Below are 26,529 nucleotides of genomic sequence, written 5' to 3' on the forward strand. Positions count from 1 at the left end.
AGGAAAAATAGAAGGAAGTTAGTCTAAAGATTGTTTACTAAAACAAAACAAAAAACTGAAACAAAATAAGAAATGCTCTAGGAGCTCAGTTCTAAGAAAGTAGAAATAAGAAAAAACATTCATGCTAGATTGTACACTGATACCATCAATAACTTGATAGATATGGCTTGGTGAATTCAAGAGAAAGGAAGAGGGAGATGGCAAGGGAGAAGGAGAAGGAGGAGAGGGAGAGGGTGGGGAAGAGGGAGAGAAAGAGGAGAGAAGGATAGAGAGAGGGGAAGAGGGAGAGGGAGAGAGACAGAGAGACAGAGACAGAGAAGGAGGATATGACAATGTAGTTACTTGGTGTTTTGGAGACAAGCAAAAATTTTAGAAAAGCTTTCTTTTCTCTTGAAATGAAAAAATAAGCTAAGGTCCTGTAGAAGCTCTCCCATCTTGTGGGATCCTCTGGAACACAAGGACTGACTTCTTGGATAACCTATGCAGAAATGTCAAGTACTATTCTTTTTTTGGGGGGGGGTGTTACATAAAAATACTTATACCAGGCAGCTGGTGGTATAGTGATAGAGCACTGGGTTTGGAGTAAGGAAGATCTGAGTTCAAATTTGATCTCAGATACTTCCTAGTTGTGTGACTATGGGCAAGTTACTCAACTTCTGTTTGCCTCATTTCTTGAACTGTAAAATGGGGATAATTATAACACCTTGAAGGATTGTTGTGAGAGTCAGATGATACAGTATTCATAAAAGAGCTTAGTACAGAGTCTGGCACATAGTTGGCATTATATAAATGCTTATTATCTTCCCTCTTACCACTTTTTGAAGGGAGGGAAGGATGGACTTTGTTTTCTTGGACATTTCACATACATGTACAAATTTATTATTTATGCTTGTCTTCCAAAATGCTTGATTCCTTCTCTCTCCTCTCCTTAAATGTTTGTAAATATAATACTGATCTTGAAGGAATTGTGGAAAAGGTAGGTAATATCTGTTTAATAAATGGGACAAAGGACCTTTAAACATCATAAATGATCCACCTAAACTTTTTCAAGAACTGAATAAGTCAACCTGATTCATTTTACTTAGATTCTTAGAAGTCAGTGAGAGGTGATAACTGCTATTCTTTATGCCCTGTCTACCCTTCATCCAGGTTCACAAAAGTCATGTATTTTCTATCTGGAGAGAGCTCTATTTAGATAATCTCCATTTCATATATCTGACAGCTGGGGGTTGCTTTGCTGCTAGAGATGATGGTGTATATCTCTTTCCATTGGTGGACTTTTTTTTTTTTGCTTCTCAGATTATATGTGCTGAACCAACTGATGAACCAAGCCATTTTTGACAGTGCTTAAACAAGCTGTGCTAGAAACCATCTGGTAAACTTCACAAGAAGGTACAGGAGTCATTAGAGATGACGTACTCTAGACTGTTGACATAGATATATCAGAACACTATTTTTCATTTCCAATGGCATCTATAAAGTGCTTAAAAGAACAAGGTTCTGAACAATAAGACCATAGTATATGCTCTAGAATAAAAAACAAATAGTGCTGAATTTGGAATGAGGACCTGGGTCTAAATCCCATGTGTTTAATAATAATAATAAATACCATAATAATATAGTGCTTTAAGAAGAGGAGATAGTAACTTGAATATCACCTCTGGAGCCAGAGGACATGGATCCAAATCTGAGCTCTGCTACTAATATGATGACATCTCTCATGTATGTAATGCTTTAAGAAAAGGAGGCAATGTTTCTCTTTTTGGAAACAATACTATGTCTGGAGTGAGAGGACTTGTTGCAAATATTGTCCTTGCTCCTGAGAACTCTAGAAAATCATATAATCTCTCTGGGTTTTGGTTTCCTCATCTGGGAAATGGATGAGGGAATATGAATACCCTCCCAGATCAAAGTTAATGATAAGATGTATAAAATATTTTATGTATTTATATATTATAGTTTATTCAGTCCTGAAATTTCCACTTACATGGCTTTGGGCAAAACTATCAAATCTCTCTGTGCCTTATTTTCATCATGTATAAAATTATGGAGGTGTGAACTTATAAAGACATGATCCCTAACTTCTAGGACTTTATTACCTAAGACATATCACCAGTAATGGTCTATTTATTATGGGTACAAATGACATATGAACCTTTTTTTTTTACTTGGAGGACCAGAAATTAAACATGTGCCTTAAGAAGACCAAGTGTCTGAAAGCCATATGTCACACTTTTCTTGCTTTCAGGATTCTGCAGGTATGTATCCACCATTTCTATAAATGGAAACTGGCGTGAGTAATTTCCACTTGAGGTTAATAACTATTCTGGAGAGAGGAGTGTTTCAGGAGTGGGTATAGTAGGTAGAATAGGGATGAAAGGGTTAGGTTGAAATTGGTATCTCCAAATTATAGATCCATTTCTTTTCTGTGTGCAAGCAAGCTATGCTGCTTCCAGTTTTGGCAAGAGCCAAGGAGTTACGTGGTGAAGATACAGGCGTGAGGAAGCAAAAAAAAAATGCAGTAATATGGAGGTACTTGGAACTTGTGCCAAAACAGAATTCACCAACAGTTGTCTGTGTAGGTTATAGCCTCGGAACCTCTCCTAAGGGGAATGGGGTGGAAAGAGGAAGAAAGGAAATAGTACACTATGAGGTGTTCAGGACCCTTCTCCCTCCTCCTCTCTCCTTATTAAGTCTATATGGGAAAGTAGAGCTGAATGCAACTGGTAAGAAATCAGCTGTATTTGAGATGTAAATGTACTGGCTTCTCTTGAATTCCTGCTATGAGACTACTTTAGTCACCTGGTGATGAAGCTGGCTCCCCTTCCCAGCTTCCCCAAAGCACAACACATGTTTCTCTCAAAGGAAGTTGTTTTTGCAAGGAGCTCCCTGTGAAGTCTTCTCCCAGTTTTTAATAATACCTTGTATTTCCACAGCACTTTTTCTTCCCTCCCAAGAACTATGAGTTTTCCATATGCTTTTTCAGTAATCCTCATGACAATCCTGTGTCTAGGTTAGTTATGAAGCCAAGGTCATACTTCCAATTCCCCTCTGAATGAGGCTACTCTATATAGGAAAAAACAACAGCAACCCCGTTTCACTGATTCAGAATACACCCTCACAATTACTCATTTATTTCTCAAATGTTTAAGAAGGGTCACAAATGAGCCTGGGTGAGATTGTGGATGGCATACTATAATAACAACACAGATACCTAAATAGTATGTTAAACTTTACAAAGCACTTTACATATATTATCTCATTGGAGTATCGCAGTAGCCCTGCGAGGAAGATACTTCACATGGTATTATCCCAATTTTACATGTAAGGTAACTGAGATTTAGGAAGGTTTACTGATGGTTTCAGAACCAATAAGGTGGAATTTGAATTCAGTTAATCCTAACTCCAAATACAGTTCTCTTTCTCCTATGGAAGTAGATCACCAACTATTGAAAAAAACCAAAACAGAAAACAACTTTCTCCTCATGGCCTATTGATGGTGGGTCCATAGCATTGTCTTTATACACACACACACATACACACACACATATGTGAGTATTTCTCTCTCTTTCTCTCCCTCTTTTGAGAGACAGATAGATGGTGTGGTGGATAGAATGCTAGACTTGAAGAAGAGGAGACCTGAATTCAAATACTGCTTCAGACATTTCCTAATTATGGGCATTTCCTAATTCCTGTGCAAGTCACTTCTTCCAACCTCAGTTTTCTTATCTGTAAAATGGGTTTAATAATAGCATCTACCTCACAAGATTGTTGTGAAGATCAAAGCACTTTGCAAACCTTAAGGTGGTATATGAATGCTAGGTATTATTATTGCGGCAGTCCTCTAAGTTACAACCTAAGCTCCCCTCTACTTAGTCAGTAGACATTTATTAGCACCTACTGCATACCAGGCACTATGCTAAATGCCGGGGATACAAAGAACGATGAAAAGACAGTCCCTATCCTCAAGAAGCTCACATTCTAATGGGGGAAACTTCATGTAAATAGCTATATATGAACAAATTATACACAAGATAAATTGTAAAAAAAAATTGACAGAGAGGAGGCACTAGATTTAAGGGAGATTGGGAAAGGCTTCCTGTAGAAAATGGGGTTTTAGTTGGAACTTGAAGGAATCCAGGGAAGCCAGGAGGTAGAAATGAGGAGGGAAAAAATTCCAAGCATGGAAGAAAGCCAGTGAAAATGTCCAGGGCTGAGATGGAGCACCAGGAACATGGGTGCTGAGGAACAGCAAGGAGACTCATGTCACTGGTTCTTTGAGTGTGTGGGAGGGTATAAGGTGTAAGAAGAGTGGAAACGTCAGGGCAGGGGGAAAGATTAAGAAGGGCTTTAAACACCGAACCAAGGACTTTATATTTGATCCTAGAGGTTATAGGGAATTGCTTACATATTATTCTGAAGTTTAATTATGGTATGGAGTTGCAAACTTCTTTCTCTCTGAGGTTACTTTCCATTTAGTCTGTATATATCTTATATATCTATTTATATATTGTATTGTTAATGTATTTTTGCTTAATGGAAGATCTTTCCCATCCATTAATAGGTCCATGTGACCTATTTGAGTCACATGGAAGCCTGAGTTACATGAGTCTGCGGTGGGAGGAGCTTGCCAAGTAAGCGGAGCAGGAAGGGGTGGAGGAGGAAGAGGCAAAACTGCAGGAGAGCTGAGAGAGGAAACTGGTCAGAGCAGTTAGAGCTGAGGGAGAGGGAAGAAGCAGGCAGAGAGCTATGAGTGTTCGTTTGTGGGAAGGCCCTAGCAGCAAGAAGCCTTGGGGATGGCGGTGGCCCCTGTATTGTTATTCTGCATAGATTTCTTTGTTGTTATGATGGATTTGACTTTCTGGTGTTGGGATTCAGTTTTCTGTTGTTTGAATAAATATTTTGTCTTCCATGTGGAGAGCCTGTTATATTTTGGGATTCAGACTTACATCAGCATAGCTGCTGTAGACACTGTGTATATCATGTTGGTGCTCATATACATGCCATCTCTTGCATTAGAATGTATCTTCCTTGAAGACAGGGATTGTTTTTGCTTTTGATTTGTGTCCTGAGTGCTTAGCACAGTGACTGATGCATATAAATGTTTAATAAATGCCTTTTGCTTCCTTGATTGACATAATGTGCATTCTTGAAGGCTGTGTCAATGGCATATAATCTCTGGCAGGGCTTGTCAAGCTATAGAGGTTCTAAATATGTGCCTGGAAGTGGTCTGGACATCAGCTGTGCAAGGATCAGCCTAAATTCAAAGAGGGGGGAGGGTTAGTCACTAGGCATAAAGGACCCGCAATGTGTATTGGTGGAGGCAATACCTCCAGCACATAGATCCTTGCACTTGTTGTTGTCATTTGTTCTCTGGGAGGACAGGTGACAGGACTGACATAGGGGAGGTAGGATCGTCCAGATAGCTGTTCCATCATGCACTAGAGTAAGTATATCTACCTTTATAGGTGGTGATGGGTGGAGAAAGATGCCTGGTTGAGACTGAGGGAGTTACCACGAGTAAATGGAGTCTAGCCCAGTTTCCACAATGCCTGACTCCATTCCTCTGCTTTCTTCTAAATTCACCATCAGGCCTCTGTTGAACTGGCTTAGTCAAAGTGAGCCAGAGAACCAACATTGAACTCATGACTAGAATACACATGCAGGTGACTGGCGCTGTGTTTTGAGTCTAGGGGAATGAATGTCACCCTTGGAGGGGCTGGTGGATTTGGAAAGAAACTTCTCTTTGAGTGGGCACCTTACACCAACAGCTCAGAGAAATATATTCAATATTTCTTCATGTCTATCAAACCACCTGTAGCCGGGTGATTAGAAATCCCCTTTATTGTCATGTAATTGCTTTAGACACACTCCATCAGCCTGCATTTCTAAATGCATACATTAGTAGAGGGGAATTGTGCCTTTTTCAGTAGATAGAGTTTCAAAGCATAGTGATGGGACATGTTGAGTGTGGTGATTAATGGCTCAATAGATATTGTATTGGTAGTAATAACTAGCACATGTGCTATGGTAATCATACACCACAGACTGTGTACATCACATTAGAATAAACAGCAAGGAGAGCTTAACTAGGGTTACTCTGGATACTTGGCTGTGACAGCCATTAACTAGGAAGATGCCAACTCTGGGACATCAAGTTCCTTACAGATATAAAATCCAAATGTGGAGGTGGTAGGGGGAAGAAAAATCCAAACATTTTCTGTGCATTATTTGAGCCAAAGAACTATATAGGAAAGAGAAGGTAATATTTATATTGCACTTTGGAGTTTGCTTCTACATATCTCATTTGATTCTCACAACAATTCTGTAAAGCAAGTGCTTTTTTATTCACATTTTACAGGTGAAGGAAATGAGGCCCAGAGAGTTTAAGTTACTTGACCAAGTTCACACACCTAGTAAGTATGAGAGGAAGGATTTGAACTAATATCTTTCTCAATCTGAATCCCACAATCTATCCACTGTGATATGAATATTAACAGAAAGCAATTCACTGTGGTTAGAAAATCATAGTACATAGGCTTAGAGCTAGAAGGGACCTCACAGGTCACATAGTCCAATGTGACCCTTATTTTACAGAGAAGAAAACTGAGGTCAGAGTGGTTAAGTGACTTGTATGAGGTCACACAAGTAGTATCAGAGATGGGATTTTAACACAGGTTCTTTACTCCAGAGACAGTACTCTTTCCTGCATAGCAAGGATGCTTTCCTTCACTATCTCCAGAGCACAGGGACAGAGACAGAAATCTGTACAATAATGCTTTGAGATTCTTTTTAAATGGCCATTCAGTGACCTGGAGATAACACAGACAATAAATTTATCTTTCTGGGGCAGCAGTATCTATGTCAGGTTATTGCTCCAAAGACTAGGAAGCTAGGTATCCAAACATCAAATGGTTTAGCTTAAAACATTTCCCTGCTCTCTCTTTTCCAGTCTTCATGGATGCTCAAGATATGGTATTTTAGAGACAGAATTCCTTGGAGAGACACTGAGGTTTAGGGGTACTAGATAAGGTCAGGAAGAACTAGAACCCATATTGGCTCTGTGTCTCTGAGGAAGCAACTTAATCTTTCAGAACTGTCAGACTAGTTGCAGAGCAGGTACTGACCTACATCAGGAAAGGGAGATTTCTTACAGAAGTTTACTAAGTTAATGAAATCATGGTTCTGGTTCTCCTTCCCTTCCCTTCTCACTCCTTCCAAAAATCATTATAACCCATATCAGGAGATTTTTTTTTGGTCTGGAAAAATGTTATTGAAAATATCATAGGATAGGAGACTCGAGAGTAAAAAGGTTGGACTTAGCTATAGTGTTGTACCTTTGTCCTATTATTTCCCGTTAAACTGGGGTCACACAGGTAGCTAGGTATCAGAAGCAGGATTTGAACACAGGTTCTCCTAATTCCAAGGCTACCACCTCTCCCTACTATACCACATTTCCAGTTGGAAGCGTTCTAAAAAGTCACCTAGAAGGCTTTGATGATGCAATCCTCAGTCTTTTCAGTGTCTTCTTTGCTGTTGGGGACCCATCTGGCACTTGAGTGTCCTTATATAGGATAGTACCCCAAATGTACCAGAATGGCTATTTATGACCCTATTTTTAAGTTATACTATCACAAAGGATGCTGTAACTAGAAAATAAATAGAAAAGAAGTAGAAATCAACTAATAGAAATATATAACATTTATATAGCAACTAATAAATGAAAACTGTGATTTCATTAAATTCGATGATTTTCAGGTAAGGAAACTCCTTCTACCAATCCAGATTGGTACCTCCTCTGCAACTTATGGTCCAGGAAAGTTTCCTGGGGTCGCCAGGATATAAAGTAACTAGCTCAGGCTCACACAGTTATTAGAGTCAAAAGATTGGTTGTCTATCCACTATGCCACCATGTTAATTTGCAGTTTCCATTTCCACTTTTATAAAATAGAGATAAAAGTTTATATTAGTGAACATTATAAGCAAGTTAAGAGAATGAATCAATCAATAAACAGGAATTTTTAAAGTGTGTACTATATAATAGGCACTGAAAAAAGGTACTTTGCAATGTTTAGGGGAAAATTATAGACTATAGGTGAGCTCTTCTGGATAGCTTATGTGATATAACACAAGTTTGCTTGAACTGAATTCCAAAGAATCCTATACTTTGTTGACAAAAGGATTCAGCTCTATTGCAAACAATTCAAAGTTTGAAAACCAGGGCTTGAGGCAGAAAGGAAAGTGCTTAGCCAACTGTCTGGGCTGTAAGAACCAAGAGGGTTCTGGCTAGAGGGAAGGAAGATATGGATTTTCCTCTTGGAAAATTTACAAGTAACAAAATCTTGAGGAAGAGCCCTGAGATGAAGTTTTATATCCTACACCCCCAAAATTCATCAAATTCCATATAAGCTCCAGAGTACATGTCTCCTCTAAGGGTATAGATTTTATGGCTATAGAAAATTACAGAATGACAGATTTTGAAGGAACCTCAATTTCATTCCTGTCCATTTCCTAAACAATAATAATGTCCACTATAATCTAACCAACAACTGGTCATCCATCCTTTGCTTGAAGACCTACAAGGAGGGCGAAGTCACTGTCTCTAATGATGGTCCATTTAGATAGTACTAACTCTTAGGAAGGTTTTCTCTACACCAGCTTACATTGCTCTCTTTGCAACTTTTATCCATTGCTTCTGGTTTAGCTGACTAGAGCCTAAAAGAGCAAATCAGATCCCTCTTCCATAGGATAATCCTTCCAATACTTTAAGACTACTATCATATACCCAGAACTGAACACAATACTACAAGAGAAGTCTTGATGGGCGGCAGAGCTAAGATGGTGGAATGGAAGCAGGAACTTTTCTAGCTCCTCCATGAATTCCATCACTAACCTTTAAAAAGTGAATCTGAACGGATTTTAGAGTGACAGAATCCATTGGGAGATGGAGCATAGCAGATTCCCAGCCCAGAAAAGTGCCCATGTAAGTCTGGGGAGGGGGAACTCAGAGTGTATGGGGCGGGAGTGGGGGGGAGGGTTTGCACCAGCATGGACCTTTCAGCACAGCAAAGCAGAGTTAGAATGGCCCCAGCCAGTGGATCCAACCACCCAAAGGACGATTCACAGATGTCTCACAACTGGACAGAGAATTGGTCAGAATTGGGTAAGAGAAAGTGCAGGGCCTGGCCTGAGGTAGCAGCTTCTCCTGGGGTATCAGCCTGCAGCCTGGATATCTAAAAATCACCTACCTGAACTTCCAACTTCTGGGAGCCAAGATGGCAGAGTAAACCTTAGCTGCTCTAATCCTCCTCCCTGACTCTGAAAATCCAGAGATTAATGCCCTACCCAGTGTAAAATCCTGAAACAGTAGAAATAGCCTGAGGCTTGGGAGTCCAAAAGGAAGGGTGTGACAGAAGCTGTGCCAAGCCTGAAGAGAAGGGTTAGGAGTCCTCCCAAGAATCCCCATCTCAGCTGACCAGCAGGAGATCCAGAAGCCCAGGGGGGTGGAGCCAGCAAGCCTTAACAACAAAAGCCCAGGTGTGCCTTAGCACCACCAGGGGAATCTGCAAATAGCAGCCTGAGCTGTAACCCAGGGGCACAGAGGTGGAAACCTGAAGTGGCCAGACCACTCCTCCCCCCAAAATTACTCTGAACCTCAGGGTAACCCAGGGGAAATACTGAGAGTCCTGGCCTTGGCCTCATTCTATAAACCCAGGGGCTACTGCACATAAAGTCAACAACCAAACCCCTAGCTCCCAGCCTGAGAAGCTGTAATATAATGCCAAGCAAAGGCAACTTCCCAGCTTCAAAATACCAGCATAGGTGCTCTCCATTTTATTCAGTGACCAACCAAGAACAGAGAAGATTAAAACATGACATCATTCAAAATACAGCATTTACTAAGTGTGATTAAATAATCTCCAAGTACTACCCCACCCCAGGACCTTCCAATCATTCAATCAATTACAAAGTCCCTGTTCTAAATACTTCTCCACCCCTAGGCTATACCTTAATTAAGTCCACCACAAAGCCCCTCTTCTCAAATGGAGACTAGTTTCCAAACATAAGGTCAAAAGTTCCCCACCCCTGGATCACAATTGAATCTACCCCAGAGTTACATCAAGTTTAAACACAGCACTTAATACCCAAATGGAGGTCTTTTCTTCATCTTGACAAGAGGCAAGTTCTCAGCAATCTTAGTTCCTGGGGAGACAAGGCTTAGCAAGGCCATAAGATACATTGCCAATCCCTTCATGAATTTATCCTCTGTCTGTAGAACAGTCCTAGAACCCCTGAACACATTAGCAAAGCCCTCTCCCAGGATTTCTGTAAACATACAACAAGAAAATCCTTCTTCAGGGCTTCTGAACCAACAGAAAGGCTCCCAGACCCCTGCAACAACAGCACTGTCCTTCACCAGTGGACAGTATTCATTCTGTCTGCAGGACAGTCTCCAGACCCCTGCAACAACAGTACTGTCCCTCACCAGTGGACAGTATTCACTCTCTGTCTGCAGGACAGTCTCAGGGCTTCTTAGCGAACAGCCAGGTTCCAGGACTTCTTCAACAAAAGGACTGTCTTTCACCAGTGGACAAAACTGGCAAAACAACATCAAAACAGACAGACAAAGTACCAGCAAAACAGCCATGTCTCCTCAGTCCTTGGCAGCTCAGGGGGCAGGTCTCAAAAGTCCAGGGCAATTCAAAGCGGCCACCAGCAATTCTCTTAGTCTCTCTCTCTCCACGAGGTGCTGCTTCCAAAAAGATCTTCCGCCTCTCTCTAGTGTCTCTCCAAATCTACATCACCAGCTCCTCCCAGTTCAGGACTTTCTTTTCACATCAACAAGCCCATCCCACAGGTGGGATTAACAAACTCTGGGTTTTAACACAATCAATTTGAAAACCAAGCCAATACAGGGGAATCTTTAATTGCCATTACTATCACAGAAGCATGGGTCAGAGCCTTCTGTACCCCAGAAGCAGAAATCCACTGTAAAAGTCAGGACACAGGCAATCACAATGGGCAAGAAGGAAACTGTGAAATCAAGAAAGATACAATCCTATTATAGCAAGCAAGAACAACCAAATACAGAAGACAACATGGATTCTATACTCATACCTGAGACCATAGAAGGAAATGTGAACTGGTCTCAAGCCCAAAAAGCATTCTTGGAGGAGCTCAAGAAAGATTTTAAAAGCCAAATTAGAGAGGTAGAAGATAAATTTAAATCTGCATTGACCAAATTGGAAAAAAAAATTCACTGAAGAAAACAAATCCTTAAAGAGTAAAATTTTTGAACTGGGATGGAAGGTTCACAATCTAACTGGAAAAAATACATCCCTAAAATAGAAGTTTCAAAAACTAACCGAGGAAAATAATTCACTAAAAATTAGAATCTGTCAAATTGAAGCTAAGGACACTACGATGCACCAAAAGTCAGTGAAACAAAACAAAGACTGAAAAATTAGAAGAAAGTGTAAAATATCTCACTGGAAAAAACAACTGACTTGGAGAACAAAACCAGGGGAGATAACTTAAGAATTATTGGTATATAGAAAAACCATGATGAAAAAAAACAGCCTGGACAACATTTCTAAGAGATTGTCAAAGAAAATGTCCTCAGGTCCTAGAATCAGAGAGTAAAATAGTTATTGAAAGAATTCACTGGACTCCTCCTGAAAGACATCCCAAGTTGAAAACTCTAAGAAATACAGTAGCCATATTCCAGAATAAGAAGGTTATAGAGAAAGTAATGAAAGCAGCCAGAAAGAAACAATTCAAATATTGTGGAACTACAGTCAGGATCATACAGGACAGGGAGGGAGATGAATATCATATTTATTCTCATTGGTTCTGGTTCAAGGTGAGATCACCATAATCAGTCAAGATTAGGATTCTAACATGAAAAGACACCAAAACTTATTATAATAGTGGGAAAGGAGGGAGGGAGAGAAGTACTATATGAAATTTATTCTCATAGGTTTGGGTTCAAGGAGGGAATAACATATTCTGTTAAGTATAAAATCTAATGTGCCCTACAGACAGTAGGAAGGATAAGGGGGTAGTAAAGGGGGTGGTTAGAAGGGAGGGAAATAATAGTAAGGGTAAAGGGTAGATAAAGGGGGGGATAGGGAGGGAATACTGAGAGAGGTAGTGTTCAAAAGGATAAAACTCCTAAGAAGGGGAAGGGAGAAGGAAGAAACAAAAACGTAAACAAGGGAGGGAATAGGATGGAGGGAAAGACACAGATAGTAATCATAACTGTGAATGTGAATGGGATGAACTCTCCCATAAAATGGAGGCAGATAGCAGAATGGATTAAAAACCAAAATCCTACAATATGCTCTCTACAAGAAACACATTTAAAATAAGGGGATACACACAGGGTAAAGGTAAAAGGCTAGAGTAGAATATATTATGCTTCAGCTAAAGTAAAAAAAGCAGGGGTAGCAATCCTCATCTCAGATAAAGCAAAAGCAAAAATAGATCTAATTAAAAGAGATAAGGAAGGTAACTATATCCTGCTAAAAGGAACCATTGAGAATGAAGCAATATCTTTACTTAACATATATGCACCAAGCAGTATAGCAGCCAAATTTCTAGAGGAGAAGTTAAGGGAATTAGAGGAAAAATAGATAGCAAAACTATACTAGTGGGGGACCTCAATCTCCCCCTCTCTGAGCTTGATAAATCTCACCTCAAAATAAACAGGAAAGAAGTTAAGGAAGCAAATAGAATTTTAGAGAGGTTAGATATGATAGATCTCTGGAGAAAACTGAATGGGGATAAAAAGGAATATACCTTTTTCTCAGAGGTATATGGCACATACACAAAAATTGGCCATGTACTAGGGCATACAAACCTCACAATTCAGTGCAGAAAGGCAGAAATATTAAATGCATCCTTCTCACATCATGATGCAATAAAAATCATATGCAATAAAGGGCCATGGAAAGATAGACTAAAAACTAATTGGAAACTAAATAATTTAATCCTAAAGGATGAGTGGGTCAAACAAGAAATTATAGAAACAATCAGTAATTTCATTCAAGAGAATGATAATAATGATACAACATACCAAAACTTCTGGGATGCAGCAAAAGCAGTTCTTAGGGGAAGTTTTATATCCCTGAATGAATACATGAATGAAATAGAGAAAATAGAGGTCAGTAAATTGGGCTTGCAACTGAAAAACCTAAAAAAAGAACAAATTGAAGATCCCCAATTAAATACTAAATTAGTAATAATGAAAACCTATGGAGAGAGTACAGAAAGATGGTTACTCCTCCAGTCTGGAAATTATTCTTCTCAATACATTATTAGATGAAATTGCATTACTATGCCTAAAACCCTAGAGAAAAATATGAGTATTCTCATAGGGGGCCTGAAACAAGCACAGGTCTTCTTTAGGGTGGGACTATAGAGGCATCTCAGAGCTAGCTATGACCACATGAGGAGTTTCCTAGGGGGTACCTCAGTGGTCTGTTTTTTCATAGCTAACAGTTATAGTTATTGGCTATCCATTGAAGTTCAAGTGAATTTCCACTGTGGCAATTACCCTAGAGAGTCCCATTTTCCTGATTCTGAATTGATGAATATGAATGACTAATTGGACTTCAAAGGACTTACAAAATCTTCTTACAACCCAAATGGATTCCAAGGTTTCTCCAAGGGTTCAAAGCCACTGGTGATAGGATTGAGATTGAGCATAAGGAGACAGGAATTCAAAATTCCCTTGGTAAGGTATAGAAGTTGTCATAAATGAAAAGAATCAAATTCAGTAGGAATCAGTGCCAAATTAATACACAGAGAAGAACTCATCCTCTAAAAAAAGAAGCTAACTTTTATGTCCAACTATAAAAATACAGCTAAAAAAAGCTCTCATGGTCATAGTGGATGACAAATTGGACATGAGCCCACAATGCAGGGCTATTATTTTAAAAGTGAGTGTATTGGGATGCATAAATAGGAACATGGTTTTCAGGAATGATGAGGTAATCTTCACTTATCATACCTTTATGAGAGCACTTTGTCGATTTCTGGACTTCACAGCTTGAGAGACATGAGGAAATTGGACACAATTCAGAAGATAGAAAGAAAGATGATGAAATAGTTGGAGGATAAGAACTATGAGAAAAGACTAAAGGATATGATATCATTTAGCTTAAGTGAAGAAAAAGCTAATTAGAGATTTAACTTTTTCATGTCCATGAAAGATCATCACAGATGTGGCAATCTTTGTCTTCTGCTGTGGACAAAGAGGGAGACTAGTTGAAATTGTAGTAGAAAAGATTTGAGTTAGTACCACATTTCTTGGTAATTACAGTTAGAACACAGAATGACCTACTATGGCAAAAGTATGTCCAAAAAGTGATTGGGGATTAAGGGGGGGAGCCCCAGGCCAGCAAGGAGATGGATTGTGGATGTTGCACCAGTAATAATAGCAATTACAATGATAACAATCGGTAAGCATTTAAGAACAGTGCTTGTAGTGTAGTCACTTAGAACTTCAAACTATGTGGAATAAAAAGTTCTCAAAATTTAGGAACCTAGTGAAAGATATCAAAACCATACAGAAAACAGAAAGAAGTGCATATCATCCCTGTTTGCTAGTAGAGTTATCCTAAAGATGCTTTAGGTGAGTCTATCGAAGATGAATTTACATGCCATTAATTTTATTCAATTACAAAAAAGCAAATTATTCTATCCACCTCTCTTATAGTCTATTGAATGCTACAGATGATATTTATAGTGTGTTAAGGTGTGAAAAGTTTGCAAAGTACTTTTATTACCCCCATTTTGCAGATAAGGAAAATGAGGCTAAGAAACTATGATAACACAAATACTAATATGGGACAATATTCAAACACAGGTCTCCTGGTGCCAGGTCCATTGCTCCATTGACTATGGGTCTTAAGTATTTTCAATGCTTTAAGAAAGCACTTCAGAGACTTCATGGGGCAAGATGGTAGCTGACTTCAATTAATATTTTCTTTAGTTATACTTCTCCTCTTACTCTTTAACCCTTTGAGGTTTGGCTATTCAACTGACACCACTGTCTCCAAAGTTACTGATGACCTTTTAACAGCCATATCTGAGGCCTTTTTGTCAGGCCTCATTTTTCTTGAGCTCTCTGTTGCATCTGAGACTACTGAGTAACTTCTTCTCCTATACAGCCTCTCCTCTCTTGGTTTTCATGAAACTTCCCTCTCTTGTTTCTTTTCCTATGTGTCAGACCTCTCCCTCTCAATCTCTTTTTCCGACCTGTAACTATGGGTATTTCTCAAGACTCTGTCGGGGAGGGGGTGGTCTATTCTCTCTGTCTCCTTTGGTGATTCTCTCTCTCCTTATTCTCACTAACTTTCATGAGTTTAATTAATTTCTATGAAGATGATTTATAAATCTATATAACAAGCCCCAGTATTCATGTATTACTGATTGCCTACTGGACATTTTGAACTTCATTTCCTAGAATAATATCAAATATAACATGCCAAAAAGAGAACTCATCTTTCTCTTCAAAACTATGCCTCTTCTAAACTTTCCTATTTATCTTAAAGTGGTCACTATTCTTCCAGTCTCCTAGATTCATAACCTCAGCATTATTCTTGACTCCTCACTTTTTTATTATAATCAATTGCCAAATCTTGCTGTTTCTATATACATAATACCTCTTGAGTTTGATTTTTTCTCTCTATTCATACAAGTACTACTTTAGTTCAAGTCTTCATCACCTCTCACCAAGATTATTGACAGTCTCCTAATTGCTGTCCCTGCTTCAAATCTGCCCCCATTTCATTCCATCTTTCACATAACTTATAAAGTGTTTTTCCTTAAATGCAGATATGACTTCACCTTCATATCAATAAGTTCCAATAACTTTCTTTTGCCCCTAGGATAAAAGACACTTTTGTGTTTGGCATTAAAAGCCTTTCACAAACTGATCCCACTCTCTTTCTAGCCTCATAATATACTGCTCACCCTCCTGTATCACTTCTGCGTTCCAGTCACTCTGACTCTGTTTTGTTTCTCAAACATGACACTCCAGTCTCTTATCTCTGGTGGATCCATTTGCATTCTCCATGCCTGTAATGTACCCCTTCCTTAGTAACTCAAGCACCACCTTCTTCATGAAAGTCTTTCCTGATTCCCTACAATATTTAAGGCCCTTCTTCACTAGCTAGCTTGTATTTAACTACTTGGATTTATTCTACTTATGATAATGTATATAAATATATATCCATATGCACGTTCTTGTTACCTCTAATAAAATGTTAGCTCCTTGGGAGTCAGGATTGTCTTTTTGGCATATGATCTTTGTCTGACAAGGACATACACATCTGAGAATCAGGATGGAAATTTATTGTCTGTTATGACATTCATCCTGAAAGAGGGGGGAGGGAAGGAATAAGCATTTTTGTAGCAGCTACCATGTGCCAAACACTGTGCTAAAAGCCTTACAATTTTTATCTCATGTGATCCTCACAACAACCCTTGGAGTTAGGTGCTAATATCACCCTCTTGTTACAATTGAGGAAACTGAGGCACAGTAGTGCCCAGGATCACACAGTAAGTATCTGAGATCAGATGTGGATTTAGATCTGACCTAACTCCATCCCAGTATTCTATCTTCTCATGGGAGAAGAGTGCAAATCTGCAAAGAGTGAGGAATGAGAAGTGAGTGAATGTGTAGGCTTTGGACAAGGTTTCTCCACCGTACAAGAGAGATACTCCGTAGGAAACAGAATGGCCAGGTTTCTCTCATCCTGATGACTGCTGCTGAAATGGCAGCCCATGTACTCAGATGTATGGGGTCAAGGAGAAAGAATCTGAGCATTTAGTTTTCTGGGAGTCTGGCTAACAAGACCGAGAAGGAGAAGAGATGGACCCTAAAGAGAGAGAATAAAGAGGGGTGACAGGCTGGTATTGAGAGTTACTAGGCTCTCCTGTGACCACTGCTACCTTCCTCCACCAAGACCAGGCAGCAGTGCTGAGGTCAGATTGAGAGGCAGTGTGATTAATAGTGGATTTCCTTCACTGAGGATTCATACATATAATGAAGTGCTTCACCTTATACTTCATTCTGTTTACCTTATTCCTTTCTATTCACAGAGACAGAAATCAAAACCAAAGTTTTGTTTATTTTCTTTTTGCTTTGCCTGTACTCTGGCATCTTCCTTATCCCTCTGCCACTGGAACCTGGACTCTACCTCTGGAACCCTGGACTCTGATAGGTGAGTGTTTGTGTTAGTTTGCCTGGAACTAGGCCTCCACATCACTTTCTAGCTATTTCCAAACCATGCCAACCATGTGAATTCCCTACCCCCCCCCCCATGTCTCTTCCAGCTTCCCTTTATATGCTGTCTTCCTCCATTAGAAAGTAAGCTGCTTGACAACAGGGCATGTCTTTACTTGTCTTTGTATTCTCAGTGCTTAGAACAGAGCTTGGCTAATTGCAAATACGAAATAAATGCTTATTAGATCGATTGAGTTTCTTATCACTTGCCTTTACAGGGAAGGTTTGGCGATCATTTGTCAGAGGTGTGTTGAAGAAGGTATTGCTAGGCAGGTATGGGCTGAACTAGATGATCTGGGAGATCTCTTCCACTTCTGAGATTTTATGATCCTCACTTCAGGTGAATGAGGTCTATCTCCTCTGCTCTTCTAGGACCCTTATGGATTCTTTGAGATCCCTGCAGAATCACTCTTACTATTTCCTCTTTATTAGGAATAATCTTTCCTAATAAATTTCTTTTCTAATACTTAAATCGTATTTATGGCTCTTGTGAACCATCTCCAAGTTGTGTAAATCCTTCTTGAGTTGTTACTCCCAGAACTAGCAATAGGAACATAATATAGACCTTCCTAGTAATTCTGAGCAATATAATGCAAAGGTTAATACAAATATAATGCAAAACATAGGATTGCCTCTTAGCCATCTTACACTGCTAACTATTAGCCTATACATCAATTATGGCCTCTCTGTTTTTGGGACATGGTCTCAGATTAAAAAACAAAACAAAACTAAAACTAAATAAGCTAACAGATACAAAGTGAGGCAGGTCCTGCCTAGCTGATATTTCTCGCTATATGGATAAAATTTGGGCAACGTTCAGGTCCATCTGGATCTCTGAAAGTACATTATCTTTCGTAATATGCAGCAAGGTGGTGCAGTAGATAGAGCATAAGGCCTGGAGTCAGGAAGACCTGCATTCAAATCTGACTTTAGACACTAGCTGTGTGACCCTGGGCTAAGTCAGTTAACTGCTATTTGCCTCAGTTTCCTCATCTGTAAAATGGGGAAAAGAGCACCTATCTCCCAGGGCTTTTGTGAGGATAAAATGAGATAATAATTGTAAAGCACTTACTTAGCACAATGCCTGGCACATAGTAAGACTACATTAATGGTAGCTATTAAAATTATTATTATTTGGTTGAAATAAAATCTAAGAGTCACCATTAGTGATGTAAATCTGGGATAAGAATTGGGATAAGCTCTGACTAAATAGATCCACTATCTTTCAAGAACCATACTTTGTTCAATACCCATTCAGACTTGACTGAAATTGATCATTAATTAGCGTTAAACCTATAACTATGTACCTTTATATGAAAATAAGTTTATTAGGTTATCCTTAAGAAATTAGTGATACCAATTATATAGGTGATTCCTTCTGCTAATATAGATTGCATCTTATTCATACCTTCTCATTCTATGCTATTTGTGTTTCCGTATATCTCCCATAGATGATTTGCCCAACACATGAAATCTTCCCTGAAGTCTTTTATAATTCCTCGCATACTAATGCAACACTTGGGCTGTCTCATTACTTCACTATTACCATGTCAGCAGCCAACTTCCTATCCATCTTCCTCATGTTGTCTACAAGCCAGCCATCATCCTCATCCTGCTTCTACCACAACCTTGGGCTTTGTTTCTTGGGCCCCAGGCTCTAATATGTGAGCTGTTGTTTTACCTTGCCTGGAAACAGGTCTCTACACCACATTCCAGCCTTCTTCTCATCATATTGCCTGGTGAGAAGTGGCATCTTCAAAGACTGACCATAGATAAAAATGAGAATTGGAAAAGTCTAAGGTGAGGACAGACTTTCCCAAAATCTTCAGAGCTTAAAGGAAGTAGGTGAATCATAGACATTGAGGAAAATTTCCAGAAACCAGATTTGTAGCTTCTGTAGATGAGAGTTATGAAGACTGGGAACAATCCCAGAACATTTTCCTAATTCAAAAAGCCTAGCAGACAACTAATTCACCCACGAATTTGGGCAAGAATTTAGAGAAAAGTGCTAGCAACCAAAATGAATTGGGAATGATTTCAGTATGATGTTTCACAGTCTGAGCAGTTGTCATGGTTGACCCCCTTCACAGAAACCTTGGATTCCACCCCTGGGTCTCATGCTTCTACTAGGTGAACTGTTAACTTATGTTTCCTTGACCTAGGTAAAGTATTAGGGCCACTTCCCTGACATCTCCATACCATGTTGCCATTGGAGGACTGCTCCCTGCCCATTTCAGTTCCCCTTTAGAATATAAACTCCTTGAGGGCAGGAACTGTCTTGCTTATTTATATATGTATCCTCAGAACTTAGCATAGTGTTTGGCACATAGTAAGTGTTTAACAGATGCTCGCTCTATCTATCTATCTATTCATCTTTCTATTTTTTATAATATTTCCTGCTTGTCCGATATCACTGTCATTGTGCTGCTTTTGCATTAATGTTAAAAGAACCAATCTGGTCTCAAACATTTGACACTTACTAGCTGTATGACATTGGGCAAGTCACTTAACCCCAACTGCCTTGCCTTCCCTCCTCCAAAAAAAAAAAAAAGAACCAGAATTTTAAAACAGTCTACTTCCAAAAAAAATTCATGGGCAGCTAGATGGTACAGTAGATAGATTACCAGGGCTGGAGTAGGAAGACTCATCTTTGTGAGTTAAATCTAGCTTCAGATACTTACTAGCTGTGTGACCCTAGACAAGTCCCTTAATCCTGTTTGCCTCAGTTTCTTTGTCTATAAAATGAGCTGGAGAAGGAAATAGCAAACTGTTCCAATGTCTTTGCCAAGAAAACCCCAAATGGACTGATGAAGAATTGGACACAACTGAAACGACTTAACAACAACAAATAGCTTCATGTGGCCCATTACAGAAAAAGCTTAGCCATCCCTGCAATATGGACTGGATTAATTTAGAGTTGCTTTCTGCTTTAGGGCTCTCCGAAAAGAGCAGAGAATTATCTTTCTGGAATGATTTATCAGACAGGAAAGGAATAACCATGCTCAGAGGACATTCACATGCATTCCTGAGCAGTGTGAGGAAAAATATAGCATTATCATTTTGCTCAAAATGACCTGTTTGCCTCTGTGTGGGCAACCACTAATACCTATTTTTTTCAGAAATCTGACCAGGGCTACAGAGATATGCCATCATATAAGAGACAAGGAGTAAGGAATCATTCTGTTGAAAGCTACTTGGGAGTAACTGAAGGGATATGAGCACAGTATAGAAGAAAGTATGTTGGATTTGGAATCTGAGGAGCTGGAATGGAATTGTACCTGTGTGACCTCCAGCAATCCACTTCTCTGGACTGCAGTGTTCTCACTTGTAAAATAAGAGGGTTGGATGACATGACCTCTGAGGGTTCTTCCAGCTTTAAATCTGTGATCCTAGCTGGAAAGCTGGAGGAATGACTAAGTGAACTCTCTAAATCCCTTCCAGCTAGTGATTCATTAGACAACCATTAAGAAGGGAACTTTAACCATCTAGTCTAACCTCTTCATTTTGTCAGTAAGAAGTTTGAAACCAGAGGTTAAGTGACAGTTGAAAGACAACTACTCATCTATACACCAAGGTTTAATAACTATTCAAATCTCTATGAGTTCAAATATAAACAGCTTTTCTCACAACAACACTGGGAAATAGCTTGTGCAAGTATTATTTAAAAGATGAGGAAGTTAAGGCTCAGGGAAGTCACTTATCTAATAAGTGGTAGATTCAAGACTAGGAACCATTTTCTGAATCTTAATCTAGCATTCTTCCCATTATATAGCATTGCCTCCCCAAATCCTTCCCAGCCTTGGCATTTACATGCAGGTGAAGAAGAGACTTTAAATTCATGAATGAAAACATTAGGAAACCAGACTGACCCCAGATGGAACAGAGGCCAGCAATGAAAAGATTCCTGAAGTACATCTTTCCAAGCACAATGACAGAATAATCAGCCATGACTCTTCAGCTCATGGATGATTAGCTGATAAACGTCAGGGTATACACATAACCCGTCACATCAGAGTTTTACGAAGCAGTTTGACAATCATAATTGAAGATCATTCAGTGATATGATAGCTTTCTAGGCAGCAGAGTGAAGCAGATAAAGTGCTACATTTGAGAATCAGGATGAGTTGGCTTTGAACCCCTATCAGCGATTGTGACTCTGGGTAAGTCACTTAATGATAGTGCTTTAAGGTTTGCAAAGAGTTTTAAGTCACATGATCCCCACAACAACTCTGTGAAGTAGGTGCTATTTTTATTATTTTAGATGAGGAGACTGAAACTGAGAAAGCCTAAGTGATTTTCCAGGGTTACATAACTGTTTGAGGCAGGGTTTGAACTCAGGTCTTCCTGACTCCCAGTCTAACACTCTATCCACTATGCCATAACATTAGCTACCCTAACCTCTCTGGACCTCAGTTACCTCATCTGTAGAATAAGGGGGTTAGACTTGATGACTTTTAAAGTCCCTTCCATTTAAAAACTATGCACATGATGTTTCTGGGCATTTTTATACCTCATATCCAGGAAATGGAAACAGCATGGGACCAAACCTCAAAGGTGAAGTGATACTAACACTCAATGCTTACTGCCTGGTAATATTATGTTGTACATAGTGTATGAGGCAACCTGGTGCAGTGGAAACTGTGTGAAACTTGGAATTAGGAAGACCTATACCCGAGTCCTGCTTCTAGCACTTTTTAACTCTGAGAGTCTGGCTAAGTACCCTAACCTCTTTGAGTTCCACGTCCTTCACGTGTGAATCAATATCAAAATAGGTCAAGAACCTGTGATTTCTTTGGGTGGCGACAATTGCGCTATAGCCTGTCTACAATACTTATACTTAGCTGCCTGAGTTTCATCAAGATCAATGCTAAATAAGTTGGTTAGGGTCACAAAGCTCATTAAGTTCTAAAGTAGGGTTGAAATCCAGCTCTTCTTGCCTTCACAGCTGGCATTCTGTCTCCATCTTTGGGTTGCTTCTTTCCCTCAAATACATGGGGAAAATAACATTTGTGTGTTCTACTTTTTCAGAGTCATTATGGAAAAATACATGGTAAAATGCAATGGAAATGTGACCTATAACCCCTGTTTAGTGGGACTAAGTGTCTTTAGCCATTTTCTGGTAATTCATGTAGAAAAGGCTGTCATGGCAACTTAGCCTTAATTTTTAAAAATCCCATTTATATAATGCATAAAGTTTGTAAATCACTTTACAAATTTCAGATCATTTTATCATCATAATCACCTTGAGAAGTATAATTGGTTATCTCCATTTTACTAATGAGGAAATTTAAGCAGATAGGGGTAAAGTTATTTAGCCAGGGTCACACAGCTAGAAAATATCTGAGGCTAGGTTTCAACTCACATCTTCCTGACTCTAGGTCCAGTGTTCCATCTATTGTAGATTACAGTAAAGTGAAAAAAGACTTCAGAGGCCATCCGGCTCCCTAATTTTATATAAGTTGAAACAGAGGCCCAGGGAAATTAAGTGATTTGTCTAAAGTCACCCAGGCAGTTAGCATCAGAGGCATGATTTGAACCCGTATCCTCTGAATCTAGTCTTCCTACTGAAAAGTAGAGAGCCAGAGGTAATGCTTTTCTATGACCCACAAAGGAGAAAGCATCCCTAACCCCTGTTAGGAGCCTACAATATTAATACTTTGGAAAAGATCTACTCCATTTCAGTTGGCTGCTCCATTGTGCTGCCAACACATACAACATTCAGGATGATGATAAAACTCATCTTTCACACCCATCACTAAGTGCTGATATTTGCTAGGCTCTCCAGTACTGTCAAGCAGAAGAATATTCCCTTGAATAGATCAGGTCTGTTTTAGCCCTTAAAGGGTATTACACTGAAGCTACTTTCCTCTGCCACCGAACAACTAACTCTCTCCTCTTTACTACATGAATTTTCTGAGTCCAGGGAAAAACCCAAATAATCTCCTCTTCCCTTGTCTTCCTGAACATAAAGGACTTGTAAAAACTTTTCAGCAATAACTGTTAGGTTGAGCTTAAAATAAATAGTGAGTGCAGTTCTTTGCTCTCAGCAATAAAAAAGAAACAAAGAAAAAAATCATGAGTCAGTCCAGCCAATGATTTTCATGTTAAAAAAAAGTGCAAGTTGGAGCCATGTGGTCTCAATAAAGCAGTAAAATATATTTTCTTTACCGTATACTTCATGTGCCTATAACCTTCCTTTTAAATCATCTTTAACCAGCCCCAAATCACTCTGACCGCAAATCATTTGGTGGCTTTGGTCTTTAGGCAGTGGAATGTGCCTGAGTAGACGGGGAGTCGCTACCAAAAGCACTTTGAGGCAGGATCTCCTTCTCTACCCCTGGAACATAGATCCCAGTAAAAAAGAACTAAAAGGTTTGGAGATAGCCCATGACATCATACTCAATCATTTAGGAAAAAACTGCAACAGCTGCAGAATAAGACAACATGCCACAAACCACAGTGAGCAGATAAAGACAAAGAACAGCTTTTTTTTTTAATGAAAATATACACAAATACCACAAGCAGCTGGCAGAAATACTTTTGATTGCATTTACAGAAACTGATTCTCTGACCATCAATCTGCACCATATTTGGAGCAGACCAGCAAATGGGAAGGTCATTGAAATCAAGCTTGTAAATGGGAAAGCCAGAGTAACTTGCAGCAAATGCCACTACATTTCTTACTGTGGGTTGCCATGAATTTGGGACCAGTTGCTATGTCACTTGATAGACTTGAAAGGATTTCCAAATGCACAAGACCTCATTCACAACCTATCCTTAAAGTTATGGATGGAGAGTGTCCAGTGTGTGAGAAATCAATTATTCAATCAGTGAATAATTTAAGAGACACTTACCTTGTCCCAAGCATAAACAAAAGTCTCCAGCAGTACCACCTGCTATCACATCACAGGACTCAGCCTCATAGGCAAGTGCCAGTGGGCTTTTTTGTTTATTTTTCCCCCAAGAGACATTCAACGTGTTAAGTAAACAAACTTTAAAAGGTTTAAACTGGTTGAATATGCCTTTAGTCACCGTAAAGAAATGAATGCATTGGCTAATAATGATTAAAACAGACTGCAAAAACTCCAACTGAAAGGCAAATAATATGATGTTGCTGACAATATGTGAAATCTAGTTACAGTAATTGCTAAACTGTGTATCTGGAGAGGTACTGAGGATGTCCCTAAAAAGTCCTATGTACCCTTCTAATTTTAACTCTGAGGAGGTAGCTTTGCTGCCAGTTCTAACCTGTCATTTCAGCCAAGTGAAGGGAACTTTATTAATAGAAATATACAACCTCAGAACAACAGTAGTCAAAGTGAACACATCCAACTGGAATAAGGAGCACCTCATACCTCTAGACTTTGAAGTCTAATAGCTTATCATGGTTTCCAAGAGAGAGCTATTGTGTAGGCTGATAATCTATTTGACCAGAATCTTTCTCATAAGATAACTTATGGATAAGCTTCATTTTCAAATAGAGGTAGGGAAGGAAGAAGGAACAATCTATGGGGGTATTCTTGCATTTACAGTCAGTATTAGAAGGTAATACAGAACTATTGGTTTACCCAGTGACCTTTTTGCTTCTCTGTGGGTAATTGTGGGTTGGGTCACACTTAAAAAATAATTATTGTCTAGAAAACTGTGCAGATTGTCCATTAAATCATAAGCAGCAGGAACATAGGATTCCACTAAAAGTCATTTTGGGAGTGTTGGAAGTGTTGTAATAACTTCATCTGTATTATCTGGACAAGAATTCAAGTAAAGCTAACAGTGTCTTGGAGGAGAATCTGGTTTGATTTGTTTAATCTGATTTCTTTAATAATGAAAAAGCTGAAAAATGAACCAAGTCTTCGGGAAACAACCCTCTTCTCTTCCCCTCCTCCCTACCTCCTCTGTGCAAAATTAAAGACAGCTCCTTCAGCATCCTTAGTGCCAGGTATCTCATTTTGACAGTCAAGCTGAATGTGGCAAAAGAGACTTCTAAAACAATTCTGGGCTCTTGGAGGGGGTTAGAGGAGAGCAACTTTAAAGACTATATTGATATTGACTAAAACAACAACAGCAGTTTCCTTGAAGAATAATGTGGAACACGACTTTCCGAGTTTATGCTTTCCATGGTACACGAGTCGCCAGGAATGCATTTCTTTCTATTGTACTTTGTGCGCCACTTGTTTTCTGAAAGAGCACAGCCTACTGAATGGTAACACAGGGACCCCATTCCAGAGGGCTCGGGGGTGGGGAGGTGGGGGGATGGGGGTGGGGGGGGGCGGGGAAGGGGACCGGCGGGAAGAACAGAAAGGCAACAACAGCTCACTCTTCAGACAAAGGGTTAGAATCAAGTGAAATCCACAAACAAACGATCTTCCAGCTCCTACATTTTCACAGGGACCAAATTTCCCATATTGCTTGTGATATCAAAAGTAGATGAGGGCACTCGTCTGCAATTTGACATAGCTTCCAACTCACTAAGTTCCATAGTAAAAGGCTTCCCCTCTGCAATTAGCAGTTAGGCAAGATAGAGAAACCGATTTCTTTCAAACTCTCTCCTTTTCTTAAGACAAACCTACCAGCCTGCTTGAGGGTGGGGTGAAAGAAGAGGATTGGGAAGGGGAGAGAGTTAAGAAACCTAGGGTGAGGGTGGGGAGAAAGGCAGTCCACACACACACACACACACACACACACACATCTCTCTGTCTCCTCTTCTCTCTCTCTCTTTCTTAGACCTTGTTTCACCGGGATACCTACAAGTTTCTGCAGAAAAACTCTTCAAGGCATTTCTTTCCTCTAACTCTTTCAGGACCAATGCTGCCACTTACCAGGGGAAAATGGGAGCACCCCCTGCCCCGCAAAGAAGCCAGTCTGAGGGCTCTTTTTCGTACTCCACCATTCCCAGCTCTCTTCGAAGCGTCCCCTCCTCTAAATTCAGCTTCGTTTGCAGAATAGCACTGAGGAAATTAGCAGGCAGTTAAACTGCCAATCCCCCCTCAAACACTCCGAAGCAGGAAAGAAAGCCTTCTCCCAGTTCTGAGTAAGTCCCGACTCAAGCCTTCTGGCAATGCGGAAGCAGTGTCAGGCTCCTGGATGCAGCCCAAGGGTTGCAGTTTTGCCTGGCTGTATTGTCGTTTAAGAGGAGGGGGCTGTGTTTGTAGCAGGGTCTCTCTCTCTCTCTCTCTCTCTCTCTCTCTCTCTCTCTCTCTCTCTCTCTCTCTCTCTCTCTCTCTCTCTCTCTC

At 39.7% G+C, this 26,529-nt stretch overlaps 1 protein-coding gene across 6 annotated transcripts in view; it reads right to left on the reverse strand.

Annotated features, from left to right (window-relative positions):
* Positions 1–26,529, reverse strand: part of PALLD (palladin, cytoskeletal associated protein) — a 543,092-nt gene that overhangs the window by 365,792 nt on the left and 150,771 nt on the right. The window contains exon 1 of one of the 6 annotated variants that reach the window (XM_069097234.1): positions 26,116–26,510. The exons of the other annotated variants lie outside the window; for them this stretch is intronic. The gene's annotated coding sequence lies outside the window, so the exon portion shown is untranslated. Of the gene's footprint in view, positions 1–26,115; positions 26,511–26,529 lie in introns of those variants that run through there. 6 annotated transcript variants of the gene reach the window in all.

The sequence above is a fragment of the Petaurus breviceps genome, unplaced genomic scaffold (genome assembly GCF_028583685.1).
Source record: "Petaurus breviceps papuanus isolate PSGF00001 unplaced genomic scaffold, PetGlider_PUasm1.0 126, whole genome shotgun sequence".
Lineage (NCBI taxonomy): Eukaryota > Metazoa > Chordata > Mammalia > Diprotodontia > Petauridae > Petaurus > Petaurus breviceps.